At 49.5% G+C, this 12,500-nt stretch overlaps 1 protein-coding gene across 1 annotated transcript in view; it reads right to left on the bottom strand.

Annotated features, from left to right (window-relative positions):
* Positions 1 to 7,491: 7,491 nt before the first annotated feature.
* Positions 7,492 to 12,500, bottom strand: part of etaa1b (ETAA1 activator of ATR kinase b) — a 17,590-nt gene continuing 12,581 nt past the window's right edge. The window contains exon 7 of the transcript XR_008761053.1: positions 7,492 to 10,029. The gene's annotated coding sequence lies outside the window, so the exon portion shown is untranslated. The remainder of the gene's footprint in view (positions 10,030 to 12,500) is intronic.

Below are 12,500 nucleotides of genomic sequence, written 5' to 3'. Positions count from 1 at the left end.
ACGTAGGACTCACACTCACATCCCGGTGAACCTGCACACACACGGACCAGCATGTAGGACTCACACTCACATCCCGGTGAACCTGCACACACACTGACCATCACGTAGGACTCACACTCACATCCTGGTGAACCTGCACACACACTGGCCATCACGTAGGACTCACACTCACATCCTGGTGAATCTGCACACACACGTTCATGTACCAACTGTAGTAAACGCCCATTAACTCTCTCATCATATAAAGTGTCAGTTCTTATCTGGGTTTTCCAGACAGACCACAAGTCGTGCATGACCACAAAGAGAGATAGAGAAGGGAAGTGATCTCTGGCAGACAATCCCAGCGATGACAGCTTTATGGTGGAGATTGGAATGAGACCATCAGTTATGACACAACGTAGAGCCTACCTAGTAATGTACAGAATCACAGTACCAGCTCTGCCTCTGTCGTACCGTACTGTACACTCTGCTGGATGCTCTCATGTCAAACAACACCAACAGAAACTGATCCAAGATCAACTCTCTGTATTCAAGCCCTAACCGACAACAGTTTGAGCTACACGTAAAACCTGATCCTGGATCATTTTCTACTGGCACCTGTGTCTCTCAAAGGGGACGTTGCCTAATCAAGTCATAATCAAGGCTTTGGTTTAGCTGCAGCAAGTGTATTATTGGTGGTCTGGAACAGAGGGCTGCACACTGTGTGGGTTACCAGGACCAGGGCTTAAACAGCCTGCACACCGTGTGGGTTACCAGGACCAGGGCTTAAACAGCCTGCACACTGTGTGGGTTACCAGGACCAGGGCTTAAACAGCCTGCACACTGTGTGGGTTACCAGGACCAGGGCTTAAACAGCCTGCACACCGTGTGGGTTACCAGGACCAGGGCTTAAACAGCCTGCACACTGTGTGGGTTACCACGACCAGGACTTAACCAGCCTGCACACTGTGTGGGTTACCAGGACCAGGGCTTAAACAGCCTGCACAGCGTGTGGGTTACCAGGACCAGGGCTTAAACAGCCTGCACACTGTGTGGGTTACCAGGACCAGGGCTTAAACAGGCTGCACACTGTGTGGGTTACCAGGACCAGGGCTTAAACAGCCAGCACAGCGTGTGGGTTACCAGGACCAGGGCTTAAACAGCCTGCACACCGTGTGGGTTACCAGGACCAGGGCTTAAACAGCCTGCACACCGTGTGGGTTACCAGGACCAGGGCTTAAACAGCCTGCACACTGTGTGGGTTACCAGGACCAGGGCTTAAACAGCCTGCACACTGTGTGGGTTACCAGGACCAGGGCTTAAACAGCCTGCACACTGTGTGGGTTACCAGGACCAGGACTTAAACAGCCTGCACACTGTGTGGGTTACCAGGACCAGGGCTTAACCAGCCTGCACACTGTGTGGGTTACCAGGACCAGGGTTTAAACAGCCTGCACACTGTGTGGGTTACCAGGACCAGGGCTTAACCAGCCTGCACACTGTGTGGGTTACCAGGACCAGGGTTTAAACAGCCTGCACACTGTGTGGGTTACCAGGACCAGGGTTTAAACAGCCTGCACACTGTGTGGGTTACCAGGACCAGGGTTTAAACAGCCTGCACACTGTGTGGGTTACCAGGACCAGGGCTTAAACAGCCTGCACACTGTGTGGGATACCAGGACCAGGGCTTAAACAGCCTGCACACTGTGTGGGTTACCAGGACCAGGGCTTAACCAGCCTGCACACTGTGTGGGTTACCAGGACCAGGGCTTAAACAGCCTGCACACCGTGTGGGTTACCAGGACCAGGGCTTAAACAGCCTGCACACTGTGTGGGTTACCAGGACCAGGGCTTAAACAGCCTGCACACTGTGTGGGTTACCAGGACCAGGGCTTAAACAGCCTGCACACCGTGTGGGATACCAGGACCAGGGCTTAAACAGCCTGAACACCGTGTGGGATACCAGGACCAGGGCTTAAACAGCCTGCACACCGTGTGGGTTACCAGGACCAGGGCTTAAACAGCCTGCACACCGTGTGGGTTACCAGGACCAGGGCTTAAACAGCCTGCACACTGTGTGGGTTACCAGGACCAGGGCTTAAACAGCCTGCACACTGTGTGGGTTACCAGGACCAGGGCTTAAACAGCCTGCACACCGTGTGGGTTACCAGGACCAGGGCTTAAACAGCCTGCACACCGTGTGGGTTACCAGGACCAGGGCTTAAACAGCCTGCACAGCGTGTGGGTTACCAGGACCAGGGCTTAAACAGCCTGCACACCGTGTGGGTTACCAGGACCAGGGCTTAAACAGCCTGCACAGCGTGTGGGTTACCAGGACCAGGGCTTAAACAGCCTGCACACCGTGTGGGTTACCAGGACCAGGGCTTAAACAGCCTGAACACCGTGTGGGTTACCAGGACCAGGGCTTAACCAGCCTGCACACCGTGTGGGTTACCAGGACCAGGGCTTAACCAGCCTGCACACTGTGTGGGTTACCAGGACCAGGGCTTAAACAGCCTGCACACCGTGTGGGTTACCAGGACCAGGGCTTAACCAGCCTGCACACTGTGTGGGTTACCAGGACCAGGGCTTAAACAGCCTGCACACCGTGTGGGTTACCAGGACCAGGGCTTAAACAGCCTGCACACTGTGTGGGTTACCAGGACCAGGGCTTAAACAGCCTGCACACCGTGTGGGTTACCAGGACCAGGGCTTAAACAGCCTGCACAGCGTGTGGGTTACCAGGACCAGGGCTTAAACAGCCTGCACACCGTGTGGGTTACCAGGACCAGGGCTTAAACAGCCTGAACACCGTGTGGGTTACCAGGACCAGGGCTTAACCAGCCTGCACACCGTGTGGGTTACCAGGACCATGGCTTAAACAGCCAGCACACCGTGTGGGTTACCAGGACCAGGGCTTAAACAGCCTGCACACTGTGTGGGTTACCAGGACCAGGGCTTAAACAGCCTGCACACCGTGTGGGTTACCAGGACCAGGGCTTAAACAGCCAGCACACCGTGTGGGTTACCAGCACCATGGCTTAAACAGCCAGCACACCGTGTGGGTTACCAGGACCAGGGCTTAAACAGCCTGCACAGCGTGTGGGTTACCAGGACCAGGGCTTAAACAGCCTGCACACTGTGTGGGATACCAGGACCAGGGCTTAAACAGCCTGCACACCGTGTGGGTTACCAGGACCAGGGCTTAAACAGCCTGCACACTGTGTGGGATACCAGGACCAGGGCTTAAACAGCCTGCACAGCGTGTGGGTTACCCGGACCAGGGCTTGAACAGCCTGCACACCGTGTGGGTTACCAGGACCAGGGCTTAACCAGCCTGCACACTGTGTGGATTACCAGGACCAGGGCTTAAACAGCCTGCACACCATGTGGGTTACCAGGACCAGGGCTTAAACAGCCTGCACACCGTGTGGGTTACCAGGACCAGGGCTTAAACAGCCTGAACACCGTGTGGGTTACCAGGGCCAGGGCTTAAACAGCCTGCACACCGTGGGGGTTACCAGGACCAGGGCTTAAACAACACTGTTGACCCTAGTGAAGAGTTGCATAGAAATAGAATCAATAGATGATGTATAAATACATTCTATGTCTATGGAGAATAGACACACTAGATGTCACTGTTGTAGCTCGGTGGAGGTGACTGACTCTAGGCCACTGGGAATGGATGGAGGAAGTCAGTGAAACAGAAACGTCACAAAACACTCAAATAAACGGTGCTGTGCCTGACATACTGACCGTACTGCAGCGGCGGATCCCTGACATACTGACCGTACTGCAGCGGAGGACCCCTGACATACTGACCATACTGCAGCGGAGGACCCCTGACATACTGACCATACTGCAGCGGAGGACCCGACATACTGACCGTACTGCAGCGGCGGACCCCTGACATACTGACCGTACTGCAGCGGACCCCTGACATACTGACCGTACTGCAGCGGAGGACCCCTGACATACTGACCATACTGCAGCGGACCCCTGACATACTGACCATACTGCAGCGGAGGACCCCTGACATACTGACCGTACTGCAGCGGACCCCTGACATACTGACCGTAATGCAGCGGCAATCTCAATCAACGGACCGTGCCCACTGGTGTTTTCATGTATTTCAAAGAGACGGTTCTTTGAGATGACATTTCTAGCTGGTTATCAGTGTATTTATGCATGACATCATGGAATAGATGTCTATCAATTGATATTAATAAATCACTACGTCAGTCATGAACATCTAGTCATGTATTTTCTAAGACAAAATTTAAATAGATGATATTGTCTTCTTGATTGGATGGCTCCTCTATGCTATTGTATTCTTATGGTCATAATCAGAGACGAAGTAACTATTTCTTTTCGACCGTTTTTTTATTTAACTTTTTTCTTTACATCCGTAATTCAAACCACTTCGTATGTTTTCCATTCCAAGCCACACTGTTTTTAAAAAGACAAGTTTTTAATATTGGACATGAATATGAGGTGAATGTAATGTATTACGTAGAGGTCATAAACAGATCTAATACCAGCCTTCTTTTCCACAGATAGTGTTTCTGGTGTGTGTGTGTGTGTGTTTCTGGTGTGTGTGTGTGTGTGTGGATGCTCACGCACATGCGCACAAACACACACACACACACACACACACACACACACACACACACACACACACACACACACACACACACACACACACACACACACACACACACACACACACACACACACACACGATCTCTGCAGCTTAGATCTGTAGCCCAGGCCTTGATTGGCTTACTATCTGTCATTCAATCAAGTGGTAATTGAAAACAGCCTGGCACTCATTACAAAAGTGTGTGTGTGTGTGTGTGTGTGGTTGTGTGTTGGATTTCTCTGTATAACACAAGGCATAATAACTAAACTACTAAGAGAAAACTACAAGTGGCTGTAGTATTTGGCGTGACTTGAAGAGAACAGTGTTTGGAGATAAATACATTTTTCACGAAGGGAAAATAAATAATTTGTTGACAGATAGACACAGCAAGTTGTCCTGGGAAATAATCGTCAGACGTTAAGTTCTGCTGTTTGGAAAGTCCAGGATGTCCTTTTGTCTCATGAATTTCTTAGAATGTAAACACACAGACACACACACACACACACACACACACACACACACACACACACACACACACACACACACACAAAGATACACATGCACACAGGCTGGAACACACACACACTACACACTAAACACATATTCAATGACAAAGACACTGTGAACTCCTCCACTCCACGACCACATCCCCAGACTCCAGCATATAGAGTTATCACTGTGAACTCCTCCACTCCACGACCACATCCCCAGACTCCAGCATATAGAGTTATCACTGTGAACTCCTCCACTCCACAACCACATCCCCAGACTCCAGCATATAGAGTTATCACTGTGAACTCCTCCACTCCACGACCACATCCCCAGACTCCAGCATATAGAGTTATCACTGTGAACTCCTCCACTCCACGACCACATCCCCAGACTCCAGCATATAGAGTTATCACTGTGAACTCCTCCACTCCACGACCACATCCCCAGACTCCAGCATATAAAGTTATCACTGTGAACTCCTCCACTCCACGACCACATCCCCAGACTCCAGCATATAGAGTTATCACTGTGAACTCCTCCACTCCACGACCACATCCCCAGACTCCAGCATATAGAGTTATCACTGTGAACTCCTCCACTCCACGACCACATCCCCAGACTCCAGCATATAGAGTTATCACTGTGAACTCCTCCACTCCACAACCACATCCCCAGACTCCAGCATATAGAGTTATCACTGTGGTAGATTGAGGCTTGTCACACACACACACACACACACACACAAGATACACACACACACAAAGATACACACACACCACCTTGAACCTGTGAAGCCCGTGTACACAGATTTTCCCTACTTTAGCCCGGGTTAATCTACATGTGGAATGCGCTCCACTACTTCTGTCCTTGCCTGCGTCCTGAATGGCACATTATTCCCTATGGTCCCCCCCTGGTCAAAAGGTAGTGCACTAAATAGGGAATAGGGCACCATTTGGGAAGGCTACTGCTTGTGTCTCGTCAGCAGTCTGATCTATTGATTGGAGGTTTTCAGCCTGAGAACCAACACACACTCATGGATGGACACACACACACACACACTGGTGTGTGTCAACCCTCGCGTGATGGCTGAACATCAATCATCCCCTGTCAAGCTGCATGCTTTGTCTCCCTCTACCACTGTTTTCCCTGTCAATGATCAGTCTTTGTTTTGAATGGCAGCAGTAAGAATGGGGACAGACCACATGGACAAGCCCCAAGTTGTTTGCAGGTGCTATCGTTCACAGCTGCCAAATACGCTGCTCCTCTGTCATCTCCACTAGCCAGGGGCCATGGATAACATGATGCATTTGTATCACTTAATATGGAGATGGTAGGTTGGGTACATGTGAGAGGCATTACAGCCTGTTGGATTTTCTTCTTGGTTTCGCACGTCTATGGTGTGAATGTGTATATGTGTGTGTGGTGTGAATGTGAGTGTGTGTGTGTGTGTGTGTGTGTGTGTGAGTGCATGCGTCTATGTTAACTTTGTCCACCTCTACCCCCCTCCACACACTAAACAATGCTTTATTATTAAATACATTGTAAAATGTGTTGTTTTTAAAAGAAGACAGCTTTCCCCCATCATGCATGGCAGGATGTGTAGGCATGCTATGCAATCAACATCCGTTCCTCCCCCAGATCACCTTCCCACTCCCCCAGATCACCCTCCCCTCCCCCCGATCACCCTCCCCTCCCCCAGGTCAACCTCCACCCCTCCCCCAGATCACCTTCCCACTCCCCCAGATCACCTTCCCTCCTCCCCCAGATCACCCTCCCCTCCCCCAGGTCAACCTCCACCCCTCCCCCAGATCACCTCCCCCTCCCCCAGATCAACTTCCCCCCTCCCCCAGATCACCCTTCCCCCTCCCCCAGGTCAACCTCCCCCAGATCACCTTCCCTCTCCCCCAGATCACCTCCCCCCCTCCCCCAGATCACCTTCCCTCTCCCCCAGATCACCTTCCCACTCCCCCAGATCACCTTCCCCCCTCCCCCAGATCACCCTCCCCTCCCCCAGGTCAACCTCCACCCCTCCCCCAGGTCACCTCCCCCTCCCCCAGATCACCCTCCCCCATCCCCCAGATCAACTCCACCCCTCCCCCAGGTCAACCTCCACCCCTCCCCCAGGTCAACCTCCACCCCTCCCCCAGGTCAACCTCCACCCCTCCCCCAGGTCAACCTCCACCCCTCCCCCAGATCACCCTCCACTCCTCCCCCAGATCAACCCCTCCCCTAGAACTCCCCAACTTTTTCAAACTTGACTTGCAGTGCATTTATCTCCTGTTCATAAACTTGTCAACATTTGAGGGTACAAAATTCACACTGCATCAACTACTAAAGAGACAATAGAAAAATACATAGTAAAATGTTTATCTATGTTTATCTAGTTGATCAGGGATCAGAGACTTTTACATGAAGCAGAGGTATCGCAGTAGACAGAACACAGTTCTATATCAGTAAAATACATCCCTTCAGTGTGTTTTTTCCCAGGCTACTGAGAGTTAGTGGTGAAAAGCTGTCACTTGTAGACCAGGACATTTACAACCTCCATTACAGAGAAGAACAGTGCTTTAGTTATACATGGATGGATCCTCCATTCCGGTTCTCACAGTTTCCAACCACATTCAATCCACAACACAGGGCCTGTGGTAACCAAGAGAAAAAGGGCTCCATTCAGAGATATGCTCTATTTGGATGCATCCCGCTGCCCGAGGAGGGTGCTGCTAGTTCCGAGGAGGGTGCTGCTAGTTCCGAGGAGGGTGCTGCTAGTTCCGAGGAGGGTGCTGCTAGTTCCATGTATAAAAAACTACAACTTTCAAAACAGAATCTTCAAACATACTAATCTGTGTCTTGCTCTGTTGTGGGAAAACGGAAAAGAAACGTTGATGGAAATGTTTCGTTTTTCCACCAACAGCTGCTACACGAAAACCCCAGATCTCTTCATATGCATCTTTAGTTTCTTTGTTTATTTGATAAACCCTATTTGCATTTGGAAACAGCTCGGGTAATTTGACTGGGGACTGACAATTTGCCTGTAAGGAGATAACTGTAGTTCAAACATTTTCTCTCTGTCTCTTCTTTACTCATGAATGCCAACTCTGCACTTGGCATTCATGAGCATGTGTGTGTGTGTGTGTGTGTTTATTGTGTACATCCATGTGTTCTAGTGTCCTCTGTGTCAGCCTGTGTATGAAGATCTATGAACATGTGGTGTTGTTTGTGTGACAGAGAGAGAAAGAGAGAGAACTCCTCCTTGCTGCATGGACTTAATGTGAGACAGATGAGATGAAAGTACCACAGCAGCCCATCATTGGCTACCACTATCACCATAGAGACAGGCGTGACCTTATAAAGGTCACGGGGAGTTTGGGACATCCATACCCCAAGTCAGCTGACAGGTTTATTTGTGTGTCCCTTGTGACTCAGTTGATAGAGCATGGCACTTCAACACTAGGGTTGTGGGTTCAATTCCCAAGAGGGACCAGTATGCACAATGTTATGGTCCTGTAAGAGCATCTGCTACAATGTAAATATCTGTGCGTTCCATTGAAAACGTCCATGTAGTGTATTTTAACCCTTCAGAATAAAAGCCTAAACTCTATGGAAATACGAGGCTGTCCTGAACACGACGGTGCTCTCCGACCTCCACAAGCCACACCGGGACTCGTCTGAGGTCAGTACCACCGAGCTGTAGCATCTGGACCTGTCGGGCTACAGTCATACACTCTTGTTATATGATGTACTGTTTTAGTTCGATTTAAAAAAAAAAAAAGTTTTATCTTTTGTCTGATGTGTAAATATGTTTTTTTTTTAATGTTGCTATTTGATTCTTCTCACTTTTGTCTATTTATTTCACTTGCTTTGGCAATGTAAACATATGTTTCTCATGCCAATAACTGAATGCCATTGAATTGAAATTGAATTGAGAGTGACAGAGATAGTGACAGAGATAGTCTCATGGAAAAACTCAATGGCAGACCTGAACAGCTGGAGATCCACTCAGAGCCGTTCTCTTAATGCAGTCCTGCCACACATAATGAACTGAGGCTCTGCACAGCAGGATACATTTTTACTCAGGAGCACACAAGTAGTCTTGGCTAGCTAGCTAGCATCTACTGCTACCTCCTAGCCACACAACAGAGCAACAACAAACCCACATTCATCTCAACAAACGCTGCCTTGAAGTCTGTTGAGTGTCTGTTATGACAATGTGCTGATGTAAAAGTTATTTGCGGATCTTCCTTTCATGGTTTCTATAACAACAATTGGCCAATAAAGTAGCAGATCAAACGCTAACAGCCTACGCTAGCTCCACGCCTCACCTCATTCTCCTCGGGGGGAGATTTGGCACCTCACTGCAAAGCCCGGCAACACAATTACCTCAGCCTAAACCTGTCAGCAGACTATTACAGCAGCTCGGGTGTGTGTCCGTGTGTGTGTGTGTGTCAACACACCATTACAGCCCAAGCCACCTATTATGGGGACGGGGGAGGGAGTCCAAAGCCATTGTAGCAAAAAGGTGTTGTCAGATATAGGCTGGCGGAATGTGGCTACAGGGTATTTGTTGGCGGAGGTCGGCCTATAGAGCAATCACGGCTTCTAAAAACATGGTTACATCTATAGGTTCTTCTCAGCACCCTTAATACTGAACACTGATGGTATGGTGCTGCCGATGGAAGGATCTGGAAGAACACTGATGGTATGGTGCTGCTGATGGTATGGTGCTGCTGATGGAAGGTTCTGGAAGAACACTGATGGTATGGTGCTGCTGATGGAAGGATCTGGAAGAACACTGATGGTATGGTGCTGCTGATGGAAGGATCTGGAAGAACACTGATGGTATGGTGCTGCTGATGGAAGGATCTGGAAGAACACTGATGGTATGGTGCTGCTGATGGAAGGATCTGGAAAAATATCAACTGAAAAACATAGAGGTTACAGTAGATTAGAACTGAAAGATGGTGCCCCATCATGCAAACATTCTGACAGAAATAACATTCTGAAGATGGATGGTGATTTGACCTTTCACCTTTAGTGCAGGAATGTGATGTGTAACTTCAGCCTAAAACATATAGTAACCTTGTCCTTACTGTAACATCCACATATTACTTTTTGTTTTCCACTAGAGTGACTCCACATTATATTCTGCATTGTTTACAATGCCCTGATTAAACCTCCTGGCCACACAACCTTACAGGTAGACGTCCAACCTATTCCATCCAGCCTATATGGTACAGCCTGACATCTAAACGTGGAGGTCCCCTCCTCTGTTCAATGGAGCATTCCAGGCAGCCCCTTTCCTCCCACATCGCCCTGATGAGGGAGGCCCCCGGGGAGCCATGTGAATCACCCCCAGTCAGCTGCTCTCACCCTGGCCTCGGTTGGCCATACCTGGGGGCCTCTGAATGGAGCCCTCAGGTAAAGCACTGTTGAAACAAATCTAAAGCTGGCTAATGACACGCACTGTGAAACTCTGCACAGGTCATTTACCCTGCTGACAGGCTGGGGCCTCTTCTCTCTGGCGCGCTCGCTCTCCTCATACACTGGGAGGTAATCTACATTAGGAAAACACACCTCTCTCAAGGCTTACTTACTCTCTCCCACCACAGCATGGGAAAGCTATCAGAGATCCGTAGAGACAAAGCAATATCCTTTTACAATAATAAATTAAAAACAGGTGAAGGTTAAGAGTTGCTTTATGTTTTCTTTAGCGAACTCAGGATATTCTACGCCACGACCATGATTATACTGTATGCATGACAGATGATCCATGCCAACGTTTTCCCTTTCACCAGCTCCTGAAGAGAGATTCAACCAGAGAGAAAGGGTAGAACGTTCCACATGACTTGGGACGGCGGTACAGTGGTGAAGTGGATTAGTCTGTGGAGAAACTCAAATCCCCAAATGTATTTTAATTTTATTTAACTAGGCAAATTCTTATTTACAATGATGGCCTACTCCGCGCCAAACCCTAACGACACTGTGTGCCACCCTATGGGACTCCCAATCACGGCTGGATGTGAAACAGCCTGGATTCAAACCAGGGACCGTACGTGACAGCTCTAGCGCTGAGATGCAGTGCCTTAGACCGCTGTGCCACTCGGGAGCCCCTGAACACTCAAATACCTTTCAGGAAAATAGATGTCCATCATGTCGCTGACATGAGCTTCTCCACCTGAACCTGAACCGTGTTGGAAAAGGTCACGGTTGAACACTGCAATACAGAGTAGAGCATGTGACTTTTCTCAGCAGCCAACTGCTTTTGAGGAATACTCTGACAGAGAGAGTATGTTAGAGTTCACAATGGAGAAGAAAATGTAGATGAAATTCATGATTAGTTTCATCTGGTTGGTTTGTAGCTTCCATGTGAAGAAGGGCAGGGGGTCCAACGAAGGTCCACTGGTCTTCTTCCCTCCCTCTGTACCACTGTGAATAAATAGACGAAGGTCCACTGGTCCTCTTCCCTCCCTCTGTACCACTGTGGATAAATAGACGAAGGTCCACTGGTCCTCTTCCCTCCCTCTGTACCCCTGTGAATAAATAGACGAAGGTCCACTGGTCTTCTTCCCTCCCTCTGTACCACTGTGAATAAATAGACGAAGGTCCACTGGTCCTCTTCCCTCCCTCTGTACCACTGTGAATAAATAGACGAAGGTCCACTGGTCCTCTTCCCTCCCTCTGTACCACTGTGAATAAATAGACGAAGGTCCACTGGTCCTCTTCCCTCCCTCTGTACCCCTGTGAATAAATAGACGAAGGTCCACTGGTCTTCTTCCCTCCCTCTGTACCACTGTGAATAAATAGACGAAGGTCCACTGGTCCTCTTCCCTCCCTCTGTACCACTGTGAATAAATAGACGAAGGTCCACTGGTCCTCTTCCCTCCCTCTGTACCACTGTGAATAAATAGACGAAGGTCCACTGGTCCTCTTCCCTCCCTCTGTACCACTGTGAATAAATAGACGAAGGTCCCCTGGTCTTCTTCCCTCCCTCTGTACCACTGTGAATAAATAGACGAAGGTCCCCTGGTTCTCTTCCCTCCCTCTGTACCACTGTGAATAAATAGACGAAGGTCCACTGGTCCTCTTCCCTCCCTCTGTACCCCTGTGAATAAATAGACGAAGGTCCACTGGTCCTCTTCCCTCCCTCTGTACCACTGTGAATAAATAGACGAAGGTCCACTGGTCCTCTTCCCTCCCTCTGTACCCGTGAATAAATAGACGAAGGTCCACTGGTCTTCTTCCCTCCCTCTGTACCACTGTGAATAAATAGACGAAGGTCCACTGGTCCTCTTCCCTCCCTCTGTACCACTGTGAATAAATAGACGAAGGTCCACTGGTCCTCTTCCCTCCCTCTGTACCACTGTGAATAAATAGACGAAGGTCCCCTGGT

Source organism: Salvelinus fontinalis, chromosome 1 (genome assembly GCF_029448725.1).
Source record: "Salvelinus fontinalis isolate EN_2023a chromosome 1, ASM2944872v1, whole genome shotgun sequence".
Classification (NCBI taxonomy): domain Eukaryota; kingdom Metazoa; phylum Chordata; class Actinopteri; order Salmoniformes; family Salmonidae; genus Salvelinus; species Salvelinus fontinalis.
This window is presented reverse-complemented; position numbering and strand designations above follow the sequence as displayed.